Below are 23,516 nucleotides of genomic sequence, written 5' to 3'. Positions count from 1 at the left end.
CATAGAGGTGAACTGTGGTTGCAGGAAGTTGATCATCCCTGAAACAAAGTTCATGTTTTTCATCAGCCGTTATCTGGCCAATCAGTTTCTTGGCTTCCCCTATAAACCCTAATTATCGGAGAAGGAGGGGAAGCTTTGTTTTTGGTGCAGGGGGAGGGGGAGAGATAGGAGGGCGGGATTTTTACCACTGTTAACTTTGGTCGCCCAGAAGGCAAGATTTTGTTGTGCCTGGCTCCTTAGAGACTTCTTGGAGAATTAGAAGGTGGAAGATCAAGGTGGGCTGAGACTAGATGTATCTGACGGTACTTTGGAGTGATTCTGTTGCTGCTTCTGCAGCCCAAAGAAGTGGAGATGGCAAATTGTCAGTTCCAGGAGCCTAGTGCTGGAGCAGCGTACGTTAATTGGGTCACTTCCTTGATCTAACCCAGTTGTCCCCAACCATAAACAAGACTCGGTTAATTTTGTAGGAAAAAAGGAGTCGCCTGTCGGGAGGAAATCCCTACAAGAATAAATGCTTGTCACTTTTAGTATCAGAGATCATTGGCTTAGAAGTCATGTGACATTAAGAGTTATGAAGCAGCGTGGCTCAGTGGAAAGAGCATGGGCTTTGGAGTCAGGGCTCATGAGTTCGAATCCCAGCTCTGCCACTTGTCGGCTGTGTGACTGTGGGCAAGTCACTTAACTTCTCTGTGCCTCAGTTCCCTCATCTGTAAAATGGGGATTAAGACTGTGAGCCCCACGAGGGACGACCTGATTCCCCTATGTCTACCCCAGCGCTTAGAACAGTGCTCGGCACATAGTAAGCGCTTAACAAATACCAACATTATTATATTTATCTACGTACCATCTCTCTCCCTCTCTATACTGTAAGCTCGTCGTGGTCAGGGAACATGTCTGCCAGCTCAGTTGCATTGTTCTCTCCCAAGCACATACATAGTACGGGGTTCTGCACACAGAGCTGAATAAACACCACTGACTGATTGATCCATGTAGAACAGCTCTCAGATTTTGCAATTTCACTTTAAAGGGTGGGGGTATTCCAAATCAGGTTACTTAGCCGCCTCTGCTGTTGGTACCACTTGGAGGTAATTTGCTAGGTTTGGATGTATAAAAAATTAGAGGCCGAGTCCCTAGTGGCAAATGCGATAGGATGGTCTCTAGTAAGAAGGATTTGGAACCAGAGCGTTAGAGACATTTTGTCATAACCCACTCATTTACAGAATTCAGCGGGGGCGGTATTTTCAGGGGAAGTCTTCATCCGGGGCACCTTTAAAATTTGACAGAACCCGAGGGCTCCTACCTCAGAGCCAACAGATGGAAGCCTTCTTGGAAGGGAAATTTGCTCTCAAGTGTCCTCACTTTCCTTTGTCACAAAGCACATAGAGTCACGCGGTTCCACAAGTGCTGATAAAAATAATAAACCTGGAGCTTGGCGTTCTCTCCTGTGCGGCGGAGTTTATTTGTGCTGGTGTCAGAGTTTGTGAAGCATTGTAATGAGCATTCCTCATCCCTTGCCATATTTCAACAAGGGCGTGTGCTTCCTTCTTTGCTAATTTTTTTCAGCACCACTCCCTCCATTTTAAGAATGAGATGAACTTCAGACTGAGGGTGGGGAAGAGAGGAGGGGGAGGAAAAAAAGATTTCATAAACACCATGGTTCTGATCCTTCTAATCTTTTACTACCTGTAGGGGCAGGTGAATGCGGAGAAACTTCTGGCAGGGCCACTTGGATTTTTCAAGGCTCCGGGTTGCGCAACGAAGCAGAAGATCTTTGAAGCTGCAGGAGGAGGTCAGAGCAACCCGTCCGCAAGGTGTGTTACTCAGAAGCTTTCCCCCTTCTTTGCTGATTTTACCTGCCTGATTATCTGTAGGAAGTCCCCTGCCTCCACCTGTCCAGGCCCCGCCGACGAACCCATCGCTTCCCCCCCGCTGTGGCAACGAGGGGTGATTAAAAACATTCTGTGGATTTACGGGGCATCTCAAGATGCCAGTCTGGGGCACAGGGAGCCTCCGCTGCTGCTATTTGGAAGCCCATTGTTAACTCCCCCACAACCTGCTTGCAGAATGACCACCTGGGGGCTGGGCATGGGAGAGAGGAGAAGCTAAAGCCCCACTTACTTTTGCTCCATCCCAGGGAAGCTGCAATTTCAATGCTACAGGTTATATCCGTCAGGCAGTGCTGAGCTAGTGTCTAGCACAGTGACCATGCGACCGAAAGGAGAAGTGGAAAATATTTTTAGCCTGCTGATTCTGCTATCAAACGCTGGAAAGGGGAAAGGAAATGCCTGGCCTCCTTTCCTTGCGATGCTAGGGCCAATCCTTGGGGCATTAGGCCTTAAAGTTTTCTCTCCTCTTAGTTTCAGCCGTGGGATGCTGCAGTTTAGTAAGTAGACCACTGCACGCCCATGCCTTAGCTTTAAAAGAGCCTTAAGGTGTGGTCATGGGGTGACTTGAAAAAGCAGTAGCTAGATTGTAAGGCCCTTGAGGGCAGGGATTGTGTCTTCTGATTTTATTGTACTCTCCCCAGACCTTAGTTCAGGGCTCTGCATGCATTAGGCACTCAGTAAGTACTATTAATGGATTGATTGATCTGATTATACATGGGTATAAGCTCCCTCCCCCAAAGCAGGTGGGTAATTGTGAGTAGAGTAGCAGCCCAGACAGGAGGCCATAAATGATGATCTTCCCTATCACTGTGTTCATATGAGACCTGCTAACGGTTCATCCCCTTCAACACTCTGGTGGTCGCAATGATGGTACAGTGAAAAGACTTGGAACTTTTTCCCTGTTCATGGTTCCAAGTCCCTTTCCTTTACAGAACAAGCCAGAGCACTCACTGTGTTTACAAAACTCTGAATCAGAAGCCCTAGAGATTCAGAAAGTACAATGGCTGGGTTTCGGTGGTGGAATTTTTGTGAGAAATGGAATCCCTCACTTGTTATGCCTGGTCCAGCAACCTGATCTGTTGGGAAAGGGAGCGCGGTAGAGAGGAGGAGGAAGGAAGAGATGTTTTAAAGTATCTGTGGTCAGACAAAAGCATGGTGTTCTTTGTCACAACCAGGAGTGGTATGGTAAAATAAGATAAGGGAGTGCAGAGAGGGGAAACTATGTGAAAAAAACTGGTTGGAGAACAAAAAAGGAAAGTGAAAATCCTGAGCACAAACTATTTGGTGGGTCATCATTCTGCTTTAGCTGCCCCTGCGTGGCCTAATGGAAAGAACACTGGCCTGGGAGTCAGAGGACTTGAATTCTACTCCTGACTCTGCCACTTGCCTGCTGTGTGACCTTGGGAGAGTCAATTAGCTTCTCTGTGCCTGTTTCCTTAACTGTAAAATGAGGATTCAATACCTGTTCTCCCTCCTACTTAGACTGTGAGCCCCTCGTAGGACAGGGACTATGTCCACCTAATTGATTTGTATCTATCCCAGCACTTAGAAGACCCAAAGTAAGTGCTTAACAAAACCATAGAAAAAGAAATTCAAAGGCAATCAGTAAAGGGTGAACTCTGTAGGCTCACCTTCTCCATAGCCAGTCTGGGGACCAGCATGGCTCCTCGTCCCAGCTAGTTTGTTTCCTTCCCCTCCTCAGTCTGAGGAAGGCAGATCTACTTCCAGATGGTGAATAGCATGTGATTATGGAACCGATGCTAAAATATAATCTTCCCAAAGGAGCCAGTCTAGTCTTCTGTTCTATTTAGAGGCAGAAAATAGGAGAGGAGGAGAGTGCCAGGGAATCGGAAGAGAGAGACGAGGTGTTAGTCCTCCACCTGCTCGGGTCCTTTCCACATTCATGCAGCACTTTGAGAAATCATTTTTGAATCAGAGAAATCTGCAGCTCTTAGTGCAGAGGTTCCCCTGATGGACATATGCCTCTCCCTTAACCCAGTATTGTCTCTCCAAATGGTAGGGATTTGGGGGGATCCATTGAAAGGATGGGGAATCTGGTTTGGGGGCTAGCGGGGAGGGATTGGTATTTAAGCGTGTTAAGCACTGGGGAAGATATAAGTTAATCAGTTCAGATACAGTCCCTGTCCCACATGGGGCTTACAGTCAAGTAGGAGGGAGGTCAGGTATTGAATCCCCATTTTACAGGTGAGAAAACTGAGGCACGGAGAAGTTAAGTGACCTGCCCAAGGTCACACAGCAGGTGAGGGGCAGAACTGGGAGTAGACCCCAGGTCCTCTGGCTCCCAGGCCCATGCTGTATCCACTAGACCACGCTGCTTCCCACACTGGTTGAACTGCACCCGGAGGTCACTCTTCCCCCAGATTTGCTAGCGGTCTCTGGTCAGCCCTGACTGAGACCAGGAGATCACCCACAGGAGAGATAGACTCAGCTTACTGGGAAAGGGTATCCTCAGAGAGTCTTCTTCAGATGGGAACTCTTCCAAGCAGACTAAGAGACACAAAAACCCAGACCTCTTCTGTTGCCACCCCATCTTTCCATAAATAGTCACTTGCAATTTGGAGGTACCTGGCTGGATATTCAGCCAGTTACCTTGACACAAAGCAGAGTGCTTCTTCCCCACAATCTCCTCTCTCTTTAAAGGCCAATCTTTCATTAGCCAGAGAGTGCTTTCTGGTCACATGTGGTTTTGAGGGAATTTCTGCAAAGGTTTTTCATGAAAGTTGGGCAGAAGGCTAATGGAAACTTGTTGGTTCTTTTCTGAGAGCATTTTTGGCTTTTGCAAATTTCTTGTTGATAATCCATTCCCTTAGATGGTTATATCACCCATAAAAAGAAGCCCCATTTGTTCATTGGACAGCCTTTTGAAAAAAATTTAGGTAAACCTGGACTCTGAAGAAGGAGGTTCACATGATTCCTGATTGCTTTCTTTCCCTAGGCTTCCAAGTGGGATTGGGAATTTTGTTCCCTTTCTACGTCTAAACTGTGATTAGAGCAGTTTTTATGGTTGCTCTGCTGATACAGAAAGAGCCCTGGGAGAATCGGTGGGGTGGGGGGAGGAGAGGACTTGAGATTGAAAATTAGGCCCCCAGAAGCAGCTTTGGGCATCACTCCTGTTTCTGAAATCGAGCTATTACTCCTCAGCTCCACACTGTTATCCTGACCCCTTTCACATCCTCCCCCAGAGTCTCCATGGCCCTAGGAGAGCAACAGTGGCCGAGGTGGACACTCGATCAGTTGCTACATTCCAGAAGGAATGAGGGAAGCACCTCAGCAGTTGCCCAAAGAGCCAGCTCCACCTGGGCCAGAGGCTGGCAAGTCAATCGAGTTGCCTTGTCATACCAGTCTCTGGATAATGAAACAGATGTCACTGGCCCTTGAGAATAAAGTACTAGGATGATTGTCATGAGACTTGGACTCTATATCCTTGACTCACTGAAAAATTCAGAGCAAATAATTTTCTTCTCGTGTTTTCTCATTCTCCCCATCTATAAAAGAGATGGTAAAACTTAAGCCATGTGATATCAGGATGAGCCCACGGCATGCTTTCCAGTGGGTTTAAGGCAGTAGATCAAATTCAGGGCTTATTAAACTTGTGTAGGGAGATTCAATTCACTGTAGAAATGGTCAGATATTCAGAGAGATCATTCAAGGGCTGAACTTGTGACTCTGCGACCCAACATTTCAACCTTGGAACAAAGAGCTCAGCAGTACTCTCACCAACTCTGAAGTTGGTGAAGCAGTATGGCCTAGTGGATAGAACATAGGCCTGGGAGTCAAAAGGATCTGGGTTCTAAACCCAGATCTGCCACTGGTCTGCTGTGTGACCTTGGGAAAGTCACTTAACTTCTTTGAGCCACAGTTCCATCATCTGTAAATTGGGGAATAAGACTCTGAGCCCATGTGGGACGTGGACCGTGTCCAACCTGTTTAGCTTGTATCTACCTCAGTGCTTAGTACAGTGCCTGGCACAAGGTAAGGACTCAATAAATATCATTAAAAAAAACCTCTGCCCTCCTCGTCTTAGTTCTGACCTCTGGCCTAAATTGGATGACTCCCAGGTATTTCAGTAGGTTCTTGGAAGCACACAAGCACTCATCCCTCAGGATGAGTCAGTGGAGAGTTTTTCCCCCCATTTGTTCAGGGACTGTGGGTATGTAGCATACAGACAATCTCCACCATTCCTCAGTACCAGGTTCCCTACTTGAAAAATGCAGCCTTCTCTCTCAGAGGTCTTGACTGCCTTCTGCCATTCAGGGGTTTGATAGGTGTTGAAAAGTATGAGAGAAAACAGAATGGGGAGCTAGGGGAAGCCCTCAGCTACTCTACGAGTATCCCCAGCGGCCCCTGAAAGCTGGTCGTTAGAAAGTGAGATCTTAGATAATCCAACCTGCGTGACCCCCTGGTCTCCAGAAAACTGCTCACTTGTTGCCGACAGCAGCTTTGGGAGCCCTCTGTGGAACGGGGACTGTGCCCACCCAATCTGATGATCTTGTAGCTTTTTACCCTAGTGCCTATCCCAGAGTTTGGCACATAGGAAGCACTTAATAAAGTCCAGAGGGATATAAATAGTAACAGTGAGGAAGATGCATAGATCCTTTGGTCTTCATTCCTTCCTCAGAGAGAAGGGGAGGAAAAATCTAGTATAGAAGAAACCCGTAAGCCCAGATAGTGAGGAACAGGCAGCGGGGGTGCGGGATGTGGAGCTGAATGAGTCGAAGGTCTAGGAAGAGATGACGAGCCAAGGGGAAGGAAACCAGAGAGAGTGGGACTACTACACATATTAGTAGTCCTGGCTTTGAAGTTTCAAAAATGGAATTTTGTCTCCTGTCCGAGGAAACTAAATGCAGAAATTTCTTAGACCACCTCATGCGGAGAGGTGTCTTTCTTTCTCCACCCTGACAACACCCCCTCCAAAATTAATGTAAAGCACCATACGAGTGCTCTCCGGATTCGAATTAATCATCATCAAAGTGTGCTATTCCACAGGGCCTGGCAGAAGGTGGTCCTTTCGTGTGCCCCCGCAGAGGGAAGGGCAGTCCTGGGGATGAGGACAGAAGAGACCGCTGGTCACTCTTTCTGAATCTGCCCCCTAAATTGGGAAAGGGGAGGCCTGTTGTGGACTTGCTATGCGGTGCTGTCACCTAGTGGTGAGCAGGTGCTTAGTACAGTGCTCTGCACACAGTTGGCCCTGGATAAGTACCATTAATTGATTGACTGATTGAGAGCACCGACCCTGTTAAAGTCTTAACCGGAAGGAGTGTGGTCTAAGTGTCAGAATATGGGACTGGAGAGGCGTTTTCGAGGTTTCTGACTCCTCAGCCTTCTCAGATTGATAATTTAACTTTCCCGTGCCTGTGAATCCTCCTCCAGGGCAGGGAAGATGTCCCCCAGGCTTAACCAAAGATGCCGATGTAGATAGAGGAAGACACCAACTCTATGGTTCTTTTGACAGAAAGGAAAAGGACACCAACTTTTGTTCATGCCCTACTACCTCACAAGCAGGGGGTGACCACGAAAAGGGAAGTTATCGAGAACCTACACGTCGTGGGAGAAGTATGTCCTCAGACGGTGGGGTTGTCGTCAAAGTGAGTGAGGGCAGAACAATCTTCACTTGTGAATTCGAGATTATTTTAAGTGTCTCTGGCACTCTCCGGTTCATTTTGCCCACCGAGAACGGCAGGGAAGAGAAAGTAGGAGCTGCCCCATGCTGGGGCAGCAGAGAAGCAGCGTGGCTCAGTGGAAGGAGCCCGGGCTTGGGAGCCGGAGGTCATGGGTTCAAATTCCGGCTCTGCCACTTGGCAGCTGTGTGACTGTGGGCAAGTCACTTCACTTCTCTGTGCCACAGTTACCTCATCTGTAAAATGGGGATTAACTGTGAACCTCACGTGGGACAACCTGATTACCCTGTATCTACCCCAGCGCTTAGAACAGTGCTCTGCACATAGTAAGCACTTAACAAATACCGACATTATTATTCCTCCTCTCCTCCTCCTCCTGCATTGTTGCATGGTCATGAGGTTCAGGAAATCCATCTTAGCAGAAGGAGACACTTTTCTCTGCCATAATCCAGACATGCCACTTGGCTAGAAAGCCAGGAGGGCCACTCGCGGAATGATTTGGAGTAGTTCACTTAAACCTCCTTTATTAAGTCCACTGTAAAGGAACCACTCAGATGAGTAGTGAGGAGGAAAAGAAAGCAATCTTAAACTGCTGGTAGACTCCATCAGTGATCACTCTTTAATGGTGTTTGTTAATTGCTTATTATGTGTCAGGCACCGTTCTAAGAGATGGGGTAGATTCAAGGTAAGCAGTTGGACACAGTCCATGTCCCACATGGGGCTCACAGTTTTAATCCCTATTTTACAGGCGAGGTAACCAAGATACAGAGAAGTGAAGTGACTTGCCCAAGGTCACACAGCCCACAAGAGGCAGAGCTTGGTTTAGAATCCAGGTCCTTCTGACTCCCAGGCCCGGGCTCTAGGCCACACTGCTTTTCAAGCCATCAGTGATCACTTCCACAGATCTCACATTTCCCTTATGAAAGTGAAAGTCTTGTCTCTTCTCCCTCTTACTCACCCAGTTCTCAGCTGTTCTTGGTTCCCCTCTGTCCATCCAGAATGCCCCCCACCCCTTTTTGTCCTCAAGATGGCCAATACCCCAGTGCTTTTATAACTGTCACGTGGTCCTCCTTTCCTGAGTCGCAGCCACGGGAGCTTTTGATGTGAACCCTGTGATTTTCCTGTCACTAGCTCTGACTCAGCCACAGATACAAGGTAATCAGGTTGGGTACAGTCCCTGTCCCCCAAGAGGCTCACAATCTAAGGAAGAGACAGTAGGGTTTAGTTCCCATTTTACAGATGTGGAAACTGAGGCACAGAGAAGTTAAGCAACTTGCCCAACGTCACACAGCAGACAAGGGTCAGAGCTGGAATTAGAACCCAGTTCCTCTGACTCCAAGGCCCGAGTTCTTTCCACTAGACCTTGTAGTTTCTCTGTCAAGCTATGGAGCTCACAGTCTTAAGTTGGCAGGAAGTAGGAGATAAGCTCTATTGGAAGATTCAAGGAAAGGTGATTTTAAATACAGTTTTTGGCAGTCGTGGTAGGTTCCTCAACAAAGCAAGAGGAAAGATTTTTCTGTAATTATAGCCCTGGTCCTGTTATTGGAAAAAACAAGAATCAAAACCTCCTAATGACGTCTCTTTATAGTAGTACCTCAAAAATGAGAAGTAAATGGATAGTAAAATGGCATTTCAGGAGTCTGCTCACCCTTATTTTGAGGAACAGAAAGGGAACAGCAGCCAGGAAGAGTGGGACAAGGGGTTGATTTTTGAGCCAGCGATACAGTAACCACAGGGGAAAAAGGTCTAGGCTGTTCAATTTTGCTGATTTTCTATTAACTGGGATGTACACCTAGGTTTTTTGTGTTTTGTTTTAAAAAAAAAAAAACAAATAATAATAATGTTGGTATTTGTTAAGTGCTTACTATGTGCCAAGCACTGTTCTCAGAACTGGAGTAGATACAAGGTAATCAAGTTGTCCCATGTGGGACTCTCAGTTTTCATCCCCATTTTACAGATGAGGTAACTGAGGCACAGAGCAGTTAAGTGACTTGCCCAAGGTCACACAGCTGACAAGCGGCGGAGCCAGAATTAGAACCCATGACCTCTGACTCCCAAGCTCGGGCTCTTTCCACCAAGCCACGCTAAATCACTATTGTATTGGGTCCTAATGGAAGTAAAAATATCCAGTGTTTCTTTTGAAAGGCTGCTTAAAAAAAAAAAGTCTGGCTTCTAAACAGCACCGATAGAATGAGAAATGACCTCAGTGTCGAAATGGTAAAAATAAATTGATGGTGTTTCTCATTGAGAGAAAAGAAGTATTTTCTTCCAAGAGTGATGAGTGAAGGGTAAACTAGTTTTGTCGATGAGTTGTCTCAAGAAAGAATCATGCTGGGTGTTCAGAATTGGATAATAACCCGGACATGATGCTACCAGCCTAGTCCCGACACAATGACACTATTGAAAAGTAGGCCTGTAATTATTCAGTAGCTTGAATGTGACTGCATTAGCTGTGACTGCTGGGGAGAGTTAACTCTGATGTGACCATTGGGAGCTACACAAATAAGGGAAACCACATCATATCAGTGTAGCTGTTGATGCTGTGGACTTTTGTGCTTTGAGCTGTTCGTGTTGTTTTGCTCCTCGTGAGCCTATTGAGATTTTCACAGTCATCGCTGTCTCTGGCTAAAACCGACACAACTGATCATTTTTCCGAATGACATAGGAAGGTAGAGCCTGAGGAATCTGATGGGTTCTGGGTCACCCTAGGGGACTTTATTGCTTGTTTGCCAAAGAGACTGGGAATTGTTACCTAGAGTTTGAAATTTCACTCTTTTCTCTTTCTGTTGCTTAATGGCCTGTGGGGGAGGGACTCAACTAAGTACCTACAACATAAAGGGGACAATCCAAAGTATTCACCTGGTATTTCCACCCACATCTTATTCAGGTGAAAGAATTCACTCTTAATTGCCCTGCCAACTTGAGCCAAGCCTTGACCTATGGCCTTAAATTCTCGCATCTTCTTTCTTTCTTAATTCAAATCTGCTACTGGGCCCCTGGTTGGTGGGGAGAGGGAAAGAAGGGTGAGAATTCCTAAAACTAAAGAAACTAATTTGCTCTAGGGACCTTCCTTAATACTAGAACCTGAGAATGTTTTAGGATGAGGTGGTGGCTCTTTTCCTCTTTGCTGTGCTTTGAAATTTTCCCTGAGATATAAATCCCTAGCTGGAAAGAGAACGTGTCTTCAGACTAATGGTTTTGGAGAGTGTATATCTATAAATGGGAACCTGGTTCTTTTTACAGTGAAGGGATCCCAGTCTCCTTTTTCAACAATGTGGGTCGTTTGGGGACCAGACAGGAGCCAGGGTAATAACTCCTATTTCCACATGCCAAACAAATCCATAATTTATCACTTTTTTGCCTGCCCGTTACCTTATGTAATTTTCACTCTTAATAAAAAAAACAACAAACTCCTAATTCTCCCTTCAGCCAAAAAATAAATAAGTAATTCAGAAAGAAGGCTGGTGAATTGAGCAATGTGCTGAGAACATATTGTACCCTTCTGGATCCTGTGTAAATGTTATATTGTTGAGATGCTTTGGATGCTTTGACACTCCCTGCAGGGCTTGAGGAACAAAAGGAAGAGAGGGAAAAGATAGTCAGGTGACTGGAAGGGGGCTTAATGAGAGCCATTAGTCACCCATCCTGTCGCCATGTGTCTGGAGAATTTGGTTGGCATCAAAATCCTGCAGGAAAAAAGAGTCATTTCCTGAAACGGCTGAGTGGTGGACCACCAAGCCCATCACTTATTGTGAATCAGCCTTGCTCTGTGCGTACCCAATACCTAAAAACACTCATCTGAGGAGCCTGCTTTGGAAACCCAATTCCATTCTGCTTCCCAGCACCCCCACATGGAATTGCTCCCCTCAAAACAGTCCTACTGAGAAAGACCCGGATAGGAGTTAGAGTTTTCGGGATGCTGTGGAAAGCCCACTAATGGTTGGAAATTGGGTGAGTGGTGATCTCTGTCTCTCTCTCTTTCTCTCTCACGCTCTCTCTCTCTCTCTCTCTCTCTCTCTCTCACACACACACACACACACACACACACACACACACACACCCCAAAAAAACCCAGACCCTCAAGTCACGTGTTATCACTGCATCATGCCAGAACTCAGATAATGTCAAGACATCGTAAAGAGTGTCATTTTGCAGAAGTCCACCTGATTCCACCCAATTCTACCCAGAGTTCACCTGGACCTAGAGTGTTTCTCCAGGGTACGCATGGCCTAGTGGATAGAACACAGGCCTGGGAGTCAGAAGGTCATGGGTTCTAATCCCGGCTCTGCCATTTGTCTGCTGTGTGACCTTGGACAACCCACTTGACTTCTCTGTTTCTCAGTTTCCTCATCTTTAAAATGAGGATTAAGATTGTGAGCTCTATGTGGGACAGAGACTGTGTCCAACCCGATTGTCTTGTATCTACCCCAGCACTTAGAATAGTTCCTGGCACATTGAAAGCACTCAACAGATGCTATGATTATTATTTGACCACCCATCCCACCCTCTCCAATTTCCCCAGGGCCATCAAAGCCAGTGGGGTCACCTCTCCCAGAATAGAGAGAGCAAGAGTGACCTCCATGGAACTGATATGTCAATTTTATTTTTTAGGAAATTGCAAAACTTTTTGTGAGCCAAAGTCATCTTATTGTTCTTTGGTATTTTTCTTGCTATTTTGGGTCGCTATTTGTTTCAGGGTTTTTTTAATGACAACCTGAATTTTAAATTTAAACCATGTGTAAAAGTTTTCTTGGCTAAAGGAAAACTATGCAAGCAAGCTAGAAAAATGGAGTAGTAAGTAGCTCATGTTAAACGGCAGGATTTAGTAGAGATAATTCGCATGATTTTCTGTCATTTTTTGCACTTTTATTGGCGTTCGATAGTTCTTGCTAGTGGGGCTTTTTTCTTCTTCTGAGTTAATGCTGAAGCGAGACCCCTAATGGCAGTGTTGTGTTGGGTGAACGGATGAAGACTAAAGGTTTTGATGACCTTCCAAGCAAACAAAAGCCCCAGTTTGCTTTCATTATTTTAATGCCCCAGCCAAATAACATCTTCGCTGAGCTCATGCAGCCTTGTTAAATTCCCAGTGCAGACTCAGTCAAATAGAGTATTCCTTCTTTGCCCAGAAACTTTCAAACAAGAGGCTTATTTAAATCTTTCTTGCATTTCATGTGTGACCCCATTCAAGAATAGGTGAAGTAATCCTCATCCATCTTCAGAGGGGCTGAGGCTGTCTCAGAGAGAAGCTTGCAGAATTGGGAGGGCTCTGTAGGAGTTCTCCAAGCGAAGGGGTGTCTGTTCTCAAAGAATTTCTGGGGAGCTGATTCCAGAAGCTCATTCAACCTTCAATTTAAGCGCTTAGTACAGTGTTCTGCACACAAAGTGCTCAGTCGATACAATGGATTGATTTTTGTCACAGGTGTACAGGGAGCCCTTCCCCAGGACTAAGCCCTAACCTACTCTTCTCGTAACTTTTGGGGTTCCCAAAACTCCCCAGCAACTTTCTGGGTGAAGTCGTCTCTGTATAAGCAGGGCCGGCTCTAGTCAATCAGCTGCTCGGAAGTGAGAGAAAAAACAGGCCACCCTCAGTCTCAATGGCCACTCCGACACATGACACCACGGCTGTGACACGGGCACAAAGTGTACTGCGATGTGTACTTTGTGGGAGGCCGCTCAGGCCTCCCGAGAACATAATAGTCACGAAAACAAATGGGCAGTGTGATCTGCTAACGATTCTAGTCGTAAAGTTAGCGGGGCTCCAAATTGCCGGGATTCAAAAGTTCAGAATAGAAAATCCTTGCAGAGCGCCCGGACCGCCCACTGCCGTCTGACCGTACGGGCTGAGGAGACGGCCTCTCTCATTTGGCTACGGGAAGCTGGCCCTGTCTCCATCAGGGAGCCGGGTTTTAAACGTCGAGCAGTAGGCCAGGACTGGCTGTCCCCGGATCACCAGTTGGAAGGCTCCCGTTTGGAATTTGAGGTGAAAGGGAGCCTAAGAGTGGGGAGGCTGTTTCCCTGTGCTACAGTGGAAGGGAGATGGCCAAATGGTGGGATCTGGGGGGAGGAGGGATCTTTGCTTCTTTTTCACCCATTAATGCTCACTGAGAACCAGGGAAGGGATGACGCTTAGAAGAATGAGGAGAAAAGAAAGAGTCCTAGGCTTATGTGTTCTTTGGCATTGCTTTTTTTCCCCCTTTTTCTATGGTATTTGCAAAGTGCTTACTATGTGCCAGGCACTCTTTCTAAACACTAGGGGTGGATACAAGGTTGTCAGGTCGGACAGTGTCCCTGGCCCTCATGGGGTTCACATCTTATAGATGAGGTAACTGAGGCACAAAGAAGATAAATGACTTGTCCAAGGTCACACAGCAGACAAGTGGCAGAGCCGACGTTAGAACTCAGGTCCTTCTGGCTCCCAGGCCTGTGCTCTATCCACTACGCCATGCTGCTTTAAAGGACTGTGTGGTCATATGAGTCCTGAAAGTCTGAAGACCTGAATTCTTTTCCTAGACTTGCTCTGGGACCTTAGGAATGTATTTTGTTTCTTTTTTTATGGATTTAAGTGCTTACCACGTGAGTGGCACTGTACTAATCACTGGGGGAGATACGAGTTTGTCAAGACGGACAAGTCCCTGTCCTGCTTGGGACTCGGTCTTAATCCCCGTTTTACAGAGGAGGTAAGTAAGACAGAGAGAAGTGAAGTGACTCACCCAAGTCAAACACAGCAGACAAATGGCGGAGCCAGGATTACAGCCCCGGTCCTTTCGACTCCCTGGCCCGTGCTCTGTGCACCAGGGCATGCCGCTTCTCTCTTATTGGGCCCCTCTCTGTGCCTAGCTCCTGTAGGTGTTATGAATCTCCACGGGATAATGTATGCGAAGCACTTTAAAACTTGTTAGGGTAACATGCTAAGTCTTCGCAGGGTGTTAGAGTAGTATTTAGCAGAAGTTACTTAGGCATCCTGACATTTTTCCTAGCAGGGGAAGCTGCAGGAAACTCAGCGCGTTTTTCGCTGCCCCCTGTAGCCTCGTGTAAATAAATGCTGGTCGATCCTGTTCGATTCCTTCTGAGCTGCAGTCCTTCCCCCAGAGATTTCAGTGGGTGGTATAGTTTGCTGGAGGCAGACTTTTCTGGAACAGAATGCTGAGTCACGGAGCCAGCCAACCTGTTTACTTAGCGAAATACCAACTTTCCTTGTGCCTTTGAAGCGCCTTTGGTGCTGTTACAAAGATGTGTCCTAGCCTGAATAACAGGTCATAGTGCTAGAGAACTGAAATGCTGAATGACATGCCTTACTTGGATAGGTTTCAGAAATGATGGCCTTCAGCAGTGAGTTTTTACTGTAGCATCTGCCTCCATCTCCCAGCTTTCCAATTCTTTCCATTCAGGGAGCCATTTGGAAGGAAGGTCTGAAAAGAGACAGCAGAGCACGGTTTGAATTCTGTTAAAATTGCCCTCCGTCTGACGGATGAAAGGAAAGGAAATGGTGTCTCTGAGCTAACCCTAGCCTGCCCTTCTGGAGTGTCTCCTGCTATTTCAGGATGTTGCAGAATCAATTTGAGGGGCTAAAAGCCCCCCCACCCCTCCTCTTCACATTGCCTCTGTGCTCTCCTCCCGGGGCCAGATTGATAGTTTTGTACGTTTTCTTTCACAAGACATCTTGCAGGACAAACCTCGGTGATCTGCGAAATGCACAGCATCATTTCAACAGCCAGTTCCCCTAGCAACGGCCACACCTCGCCTTCTCTCCCTCCACTCCGGAGAGAACCCTAGCATAAGGAGGCATATGTCGCTAACAGTACAGGAACTTTTCCAGCCTATTCGTTAAGCAGGAGGGAGACTTGTTGCTTGACGCTCAATTTGGGGGGTGTTTTTCTATTTTAAAAAATATCTGTTTGGAGGTAGCCCTTAGAAAAGGAGCACCGTTGCTTAAGGAGGAAGCAGGTGAATTTTGCTCTGCTGTTTCAAGGGCAAGCTACCAAGTCTCAACAGCCTAGATTTGTTTGGCATTAATTCCCTTGTTTGAATTCCAGGTGCCGGTCTCTTAACCAAATCTCACTGTGCCCTCGGAGAGGAATTTTGCATGGAAAACTCAGTCCGTGAGCCACCACACGCCCACGAAAGTGAGAGGTTTGTGCTTGCAAATTGATGAGAACATGGACGACGCAAAGATTTTTGCTCCCAAGCCCTTCCTAGAGAAGAACCGAAGGAGAACATGGCCAGAAAAACCCCCGAGCTACATTTCTAAGTGCTTCCAGGTGTCAGGAATCCCATAACAGAGGAATCAGGCACAGTAGCCCTTATATTAATAATTATTATTATGGTATTTGTTAAGCACTTACTGTGTGCAAAGCACTGTTCTAAGCGCTCAGGTGGATACAAGGTAATCAGGTTGTCCCACGTGGGGCTCACAGTCTTAATCCCCATTTTACAGATGAGGTAACTGAGGCACAGAGAAGTTAAGTGACTTGCCCAAAGTCACACACCTGACAAGCGGCAGAGCCGGGATTAGAACATGGGCTACAGACAGCAGGCCACGATCGTTTCACTGGAAGAGGGGGAGAGAGTCTCAGAGACCTTAGAATATTGTGCAGTTTGGAATTTTCAAATGGGGAAGGCATATGAAAATCCAGGGAGGCTTAATCATTTTAAACCAGGGAGCTTGATTCTTTTAAAGCCTAGAATTCATTTGTGTTCCAGATAAATGGTTACTTAGAAGAGAGCCCTCCATATGCAGGAAAGCAGGAACAATATCCTGGAACTGTACTTAAATCATGGCAGGCAGCCCATCCCTGGCCCCTCTTGTATAAGGCTCTCGAAGGAGGATGGCTGAGTTCTCAGAACAACAGGGCAAATGAGAAAAGGCACATTTGCTGGAGTTGCTTAGCAAACGGAACAAAATTATATGAAGCTGTTAGTGATAATGATGAGGCTGGCCCTCCCCAACAAAGGCAAGAGGGTTCTAAAGTAGACCCAGGTGGAAATACCCTCATGGATTCAGGTAGCGGGGAAAGGGAGAATGTATACACCTTCTCTTCCTCGCCCTCCCCCACCCCCCACCCGCTTTGAGCTCATGGGGAGCAATGTGACTTAGTGGAAAGAGCATGGATTTGGGTTCTAATCCCAGCTCTGCCCCTTTCCTGCTGTGTGGGCAATTCTTTTAACTTCTCTGTGCCTGAGTTTCTTCAACTGTAAAATGGGGATTCAGTCCCTGTTCTCCCTCCTCCTACTTAGATTGTGAGCCCCATGTGGGACAGAGACTGTGTCACACCTGATTAACTTGCATCTACCCCAGTGCTTAGAACAGTGTTTGACACATGGTGAGAGGGCAGATATTGTATCTATCACCTCTGTTATATTTCTATATTATACTCTACTAAGCAGTTAGTACCATGCTCTGCATACAGTACCCACTCAGTGAATACGATGGATTGATTAACGAGGGTGGAGAGTGTGTCAGTTATATTAGACTCTCCCAAGCGCTTAGTACGGTGCTCTGCACAAAGTAAGTGCTCAATAAATATGATTAATTAATGGCAGCCATACAGGATTTGTGTATAGGGTGCACCCCCATCAGCAAACACAGCTGCAAACCCAGGAACAGAGAAGTTGGCCCGAAGTTCTAGCCCTGAGAGCAACATCCGTGGCTGTGTTCCCTGACGAAACCCAAGCCACGTGACTGTAGGAGCCGGGCTGGGAGGAAGGGAGTGGAGTGGGTGGGTGGTAGGGCAGCTTGCAACTGTCTGGACAGCAGTTCTCTTGAATCAATCTATCAGTGGTATTTATTGAGCATTTATTGTGTGCAGAACACTGTACTAAGCTTCTGGGAGAGTATGATATAACAGAGTTGGTAGACACATTCCCTGCCCACAAGCAGGTTTAATCCACACTAAGTGGAAAATTAGAGAGCTGAAGGAACTTTCTTCCGTGACACCGGAGGTACTAGGTTGTGCCTTCCAACTGCAGGATGGAGAGTCAGATTGGCTCCAGGAGATTGAAGGATTTCCGGTCTAGGCTGAGCCTCCCTGCAGACGGTGGGCTGGACGTAATCCCTTCTAACAGCCCATTCCAACACGTCGCTCCTTCAGCTGGCCAGAGCCATTCTTAAGCGTTATGAAATTCTAATAATGAGGATCATATTATTAGATTAATACAATATAGCTTCTGCCTCTGGGGGTTGAGAGCACATCAAGGATGCATTCTCTCCTTTCTTATAGCATCTGAGGGGTGGGCGTGGACCGGCTGTTATTAACCTCAAATTTCAGTGGGGAACCTGAAGTATGACGGTGTGTCGTATCCAAGGTCACCCAGCCAGTCGGTAGCCAGGTTAGGATTGATCCCAGCTCCTCTTTCGCTCTCTCTTCAAGTTGCTTCTTTGACCTTCTGGGTTACACTCCACTGTCGGGGAAGGGCAAATTTGGGGCCAAAATGGCTTCCACTCCTAAATAGCAGGATTCATTAATCCTGAAAAATCTGAGCTTGTTCATATTCAGAGTTCCTCATGGACAATGCCAAGAGAGTTTTCTCTCTCATCATCCCAGTGATTTCCCTGCTTGGAAGAAAGACCCCTCCCAGCTACACTCCTATTCCTGTCCCAGAAATGCTGGCCTCCTAAGGGTTAAAAGGTGCCCAGCGATTGGTTCACATCAAAGAAGGAAACTCCTACGAAAAAACAAGATCAACCTTCCTGACCTCAGCGGTTTCTTCCTTTGTCTCCTGCCCAGGTGCCCTGAGTATTCTCCTATGAACCTTGTGTAGAGGGTGTCCCAGACCCTCATGGTGGTCTCCACAAAACAATCTTCTATGTGGAAGATCAACTTCATCAGACTGGCACACTTCTGGATGGCCTGGAATTTGATGCACCGAAGGCTACTGTTATGGGTGATGAGACGCTTCTGGTGAGATGCATTGAAGCATATTTAAGGCCTCTGCCTTCCCCAAAAAATGGTCGCGAGTGCCTTTGAAGACGTTTTTAAGGTGTAAAAGGAAAACTTGCTCACCCCAGTCGGAGAGTTACAACATAGCCAAGAGGACCCCCAAAACTTACAGTTCAAGCAATAGACTGGAAGAGGCCAATGAAGTCCTTGCCATTTTCTGGTAAAAAGGCAGTAAATTTCGCCCTGATCCTTGGAATCACTTTTCATGCTTGAGAAGACATCATCTATGAAGTGCGAGTTTGAGAAATGTCAATAGCGTGAACTCTCTGTTCGAGTGCCGCAGTGATTGCATGAACAGTTAGAAATCTCTTCTTCTTCAGGAACTGCCTGTACCTTGAGCTCGTGCCTGAAATCCAAGGAACTCAAAGTTAAAGTACAGAACTACTAGACAGCTAGGCTGCATGTAAGGAACAGTCACGTGAGTGTTGGATATAAAAATGGGACAGTGGTGAGAAATGGTTAGGCTCTTATTCTTTTGTCGAAGAGCTCATCTGTGAATTTCCAGCAGTATTTGCAGAAGGCAAACTGTTCTTTCCATAGTCTTCTCTTTTGGGTCAATTGACTGGGGGAAAATCAGATTTATGGTCTGTCCCATGCAGTGTCGGTTATTGTCTCTGTCAAATAATCAGCAAAACAGAGAACTTTTGCTTCGTTGGCTTTACTTATTCCTCTCCGAGCAGAGAAATCAACTAGAGGAAATGGTAGCCTTTAATATATCTGTTTTATCCTTTTCACCACTGCTTGTGGCTTTTTTTTTCCATCTTTGATATCTGCATACTCTCGATTAAGTCATGCAACTTTATTTTTTTTGAAAACTGACCTCTGTTAAAAGTTTTGTTTTTCGTTGAGCAGTCCCGGGACTCAGTTTCCCCACAACTTCCATCCTCCTCTTCCCCCACCTTCCCCCGAATGATGGGAATGTCAGCCCACGGACCAGTGAAACGAAAAGCCCTGTGCAAGCGTAGCTCAGTAAGGCATGCTTGGTTGCCATCAGTGTAGTTCACATACAGACACTAATTCAAGGAAATATCTCCATACCAGCTTGTTTGCGCATTCAATATCTGAAGTTTGCTCTCCAACCTATTTTCATGTGTCGAGTACACTGTGGACAACTTGTGTCACTGCAAGCAGCTCAGCAGTGTTGCCCAGCCTGGCATTTGCAGGTGGGGAGGGGCTAAAGAGCTGAAAGACCTGCCTCTGATGTGGTTCTGTTCCTACCTGACCTGAATCCGGGAGGCTATTGTTCCTGGGTCCGGCACTGCCCAAGGCTTGGTCAGGAAGGGGGTGGTTTGGGGAGCAGAAGACCTCCTCTTTAACACTTCCTTCCCGCCGCCTTCTAGTTTGAAACCGCCAAACATCTGAAGCATCAGTGCAGGAGAAGGATGCAGAGAGATCCCTTGGGATCTCTGCCCTTGGGGAGGAGTAGGGCCAAGAATCAGCAGCTATGGGCAACTCCTGCATCACCCCGCTAAAGCTGACTGACAGAGTCAGCTGATGGCAGAGAAGCAAACTACTCCAAGTGGGCTTGCCCCCCCCCCTCGGTTTTTCCCTGAGGACAAACAGTGAATTCTGACTGACAGAGTACGGCTGTATGGGGGATACCGGTGAGAAACAGTGACAGCTATGACTCTGCTGTCTATCTGAAGGTACTTTGAGTCATTGTTACTGAGAATTAGTTGTTGGGATGAATCTGCCCCATTCTTAAAAACTATTACCAGAGAGCTCAATAGAGCTGTGATAGATTTCCAGGATCTGCCCTTTCCTCTCCATCCATTGATCACTAAGCTAGTCCAGTCCCAGTTTCCCAGATATTTTACTGCATCAGCCTCCCCAGTGGTCTCCCTGCCTCCAGTCACTTCCCTCTCCAGTCCATACTTCACTCAGCTGCCTGAATCTTCTTTTTATGTATCCTGTACATTTCTGTGTATTCTGAACACATCTCCCCATTCCTCAAAAACTTCCAGTGGTTGTCCATTCCTCTCCACACCAAGCAGAAATTTCTGATCGTTGACTTTAAGGCATTCAATTAGCGCTCTCTCTTTCTCTCTCTCTCTTTCTCTTTCATCCACTCCCTTCTCCCCCTACCCCCCAGCTCACACTCTACTTTCCTCTCAAACTAGTATACTCTCTATCCTTGTTCTCATCTCCCTTCACTTCCTCTCACCTCCCCCCACTTCCTGGAACTCACATCTCCTTCATATCCAGCGAACCACCATTCTCCCTATCTTGAAATCCCTCCTGATATCGCTTCTCCTTCAGGAAGTTCTCCCCATTCATTTTTCATTTCCCCTCAAACCTGCACAAGCCCCTCAGTCACTATACTCTGGCAGAGGGTAACAGAAACAGAAGTGGTCAGTGCTTTTCTGGGAAGCGACGATCTCTGGAAAGCAGACGATCCTAGCGGCCCCCTGGGTGGACAGGGGTTTGAGATAGAGATGAAGTATTCCTTGGCCACCTCCTGGGCCCTGGTCTCTAAACTTTAGAAGTTGGGACCAAATAGGCAGTTCATTTGCCAGACCTATAAAATGGCTGGGGCAGAGGGCAAGAGAAATTGCAGAGATTGAACTGAAAGGCTACATTCCAGGAGAATGCATTGTGTCCACACAAGTACAATCCATTGTCTGTATGTCACAGACTGTCTTATCCTTTTGGTATTTAATAGGTGGGCCCTCTAACCTCTCATCATCCTTAGCTACGCATACACTTCGGCTTGTACATCCTGTACGAGAGGGTACAAGGTCAAAATCAATGACTAATCACTCTTTAGGAATTCTCCCTGCAACTGACCTATCGTTCATGTGGAAAGTATTTTCATGGGGCAACTAGCGAAAGGACTTGTGATGCATTTCCGAGTCATTCCTCAGAACTCGCTGAGGCCCATACCAGTTGTGAAATAAACAAACTTGAATCCTGAACATTTTTAAACCATAATAATCACCTCTGTCTCTGGGTCAAGTACCACACAGGCTCTTGTTTGCCCCAACTATTCTCTCTGACCAACAGCTCCAGAAGGTGCCCATCAAGAATCAGTTGGGACATTAAATATCTTTTTATTGTTAGAGAAGGAGCTTGTCCTAGTGGGAGGAGCCTGGACTTGGAAGTCAGGGGCCTGGGTTCTAATCCCCGATCTACTGCTAGTTCTCCATGTGATCTTGGAAAGTCACTTCATTTCTCTGCGCCTCAGTTCCGTCATCTGCAGATTGGGGATTCAATACCTACTCTCCTTCCTCCTTAGACTGCGAACCCCACAGAGGACCTGATTATCTTGTATCTACCCCAACACTTATTGTGAGCACTGAACAAATGCCATAATTATTATTACTATATTACGGAGTCCTAGTTTCATTTGTTCTTATGGCCTACTAGGTTAAAAAAAACCACTCTAAACCACCTTTATGTATAAATACTAGCCTGCTTAACCCAGTAGCTAAATAGCCAGGACTATGCAAAGAGTAAAGTTCTTAAAATCAGTATTTTTCACTGCAGACCCACTAGAAATTGTTACTGTTACATAGCTCTCTACAGATCTGTGCTGAATATTGATTTGAGGGCTCTTGGGTGTTTCCAATTACAGTACGAGACAGAATCTATCCAAGAGTTAGAAGAACCATTGGGTTGGCTACTAAGCATTTCTAAAGTACACTATGTTTTTGCAGAGGTTTGCATATCTGTAGTACACTATCTATACTGTTCCCCCTCCCTTTGTGAGATTGGCTTTTGTCATCTACAAGTGAGGAAATACTGTAGTTCCATTTTTAACCAAGAGCAGAGGGGAGCCAAGAGAAGTGCTCTAAGCTTTGAGTCTGTAGACCCGGTACCTCTGGATTATTGGAGTGTCTGGGCTCGGAAGATGGAGGGTGGAGGAGAAGAAGAAATAGAAGCTGCTTCTGCCAGGATAAGAGGGACTGAAGTGCGGGTAGAAAAGTCTGATGTAAAAGGGGCAACAGTTACTGTGGAAGAGGGCAGGAGAAGGCTGAGGGCCTGGAGATTCTGTCAAGATAAGAAGCTTTAACTCCTGACAGAAAGGAAAGGAAACTTGGCTTCAGTGGCTAATTGGTTTGATTCCATTTTAAGGGAATCCTTAAAGTAAAAAGTGTGGGAATTGCTAGAGCCAGTCTACTGGCTTGCACATGAGTTGCCCTTCTCCTTTCTTGGAGCTAGAAAACACAGGATGAAGATTCCGAGACTTTTTTCATCAAATAAGGAAATCGGCCGGGGCTAGCCTCTCGTTTAGTCTGACAGCTTTAATCTCATCCCACCTCTAGCCGCCTCCTTTGCCCACTGCCCTGAGATTTAGCAGCACTTCCAGCGATTCCATCTCCTCCTCCCCCATGTCCAGAGACCCTCACCGCATGGGAGGTTCCTCGGGGCCCGGGGGCCTCGCTGGGGTCCGAGTCCCGCTTCCGGGTACTGGGAATCTGGGCCCACTGCCGCTCAAGGAGGTAGTCCGATTGATGCTGGGATGGGTCCTGGCCGCTCCCGCTTCCTCTTCTTATGAGTAAAGAATTCCCTTTGGCCGATCCCCAGATGGGATAGGCATCCACACGACTAATTGGCCGGCGGCTTTGTGGAAAGATGGTGCAGGGAGGCGGGCGGCTGGTTGCCGATCAGAGCGCCAGAGGGGAATTCACGGGGGTGTGGTTTACCCTCTTCTCGGCTCCGCCAACCCAAACCCAAACTTGCCATTGGCGGGACACGGGCCGGCCGCAGCTGTGAAGGAGCACTGGTTGATCCAGGGGAGCTGGGACCAAAAAGATGTGTGCTGGTTAGGGGCGCAAAGGAAGAGGAACCTCAAGTGTTTTCTAAGTGGCTCTTTTGACACCGAATGGAAATAACCCACAGGAAAATGGGCAGGTTTTTTTTCTTTTCTAGGTCACCTCAAGTTCACCGTACTGTAACAGGAAGCATCCTGGAGGTAGACCACGATTTTAAAGCTCCTTCAGGAAGCTGGTTTCATATGGTGGTTTAGATTTAACTACTGAGTGTCTAGCACCATTTGAAATCAGTGTTCTTGGTGGAGAACGGCTGCACTTCCCAAAAACAGAGGGAACAAA

At 46.8% G+C, this 23,516-nt stretch overlaps 1 protein-coding gene and 1 non-coding gene across 11 annotated transcripts in view; both read left to right on the top strand.

The window, feature by feature from the left end:
* The window catches only part of TSGA13 (testis specific 13), a 235,058-nt gene that overhangs the window by 185,016 nt on the left and 26,526 nt on the right, over window positions 1-23,516 (top strand). For all 10 annotated transcript variants that reach the window (XM_039913212.1, XM_039913211.1, XM_039913210.1 and 7 more), the window contains 2 exons: window positions 1,690-1,811; window positions 15,559-15,655. The gene's annotated coding sequence lies outside the window, so the exon portion shown is untranslated. The remainder of the gene's footprint in view (window positions 1-1,689; window positions 1,812-15,558; window positions 15,656-23,516) is intronic.
* On the top strand, window positions 23,375-23,495 carry MIR29B-1 (microRNA mir-29b-1). Its single transcript, NR_034628.1, has one exon. It is a non-coding gene; the product is annotated as a microRNA mir-29b-1 (primary transcript).

Source organism: Ornithorhynchus anatinus, chromosome 10 (assembly GCF_004115215.2).
Source record: "Ornithorhynchus anatinus isolate Pmale09 chromosome 10, mOrnAna1.pri.v4, whole genome shotgun sequence".
Taxonomy (NCBI): Eukaryota; Metazoa; Chordata; class Mammalia; order Monotremata; family Ornithorhynchidae; genus Ornithorhynchus; species Ornithorhynchus anatinus.
Note: the sequence above shows the minus strand (reverse complement) of the source record. Positions and strands in the feature narration are given on the sequence as shown.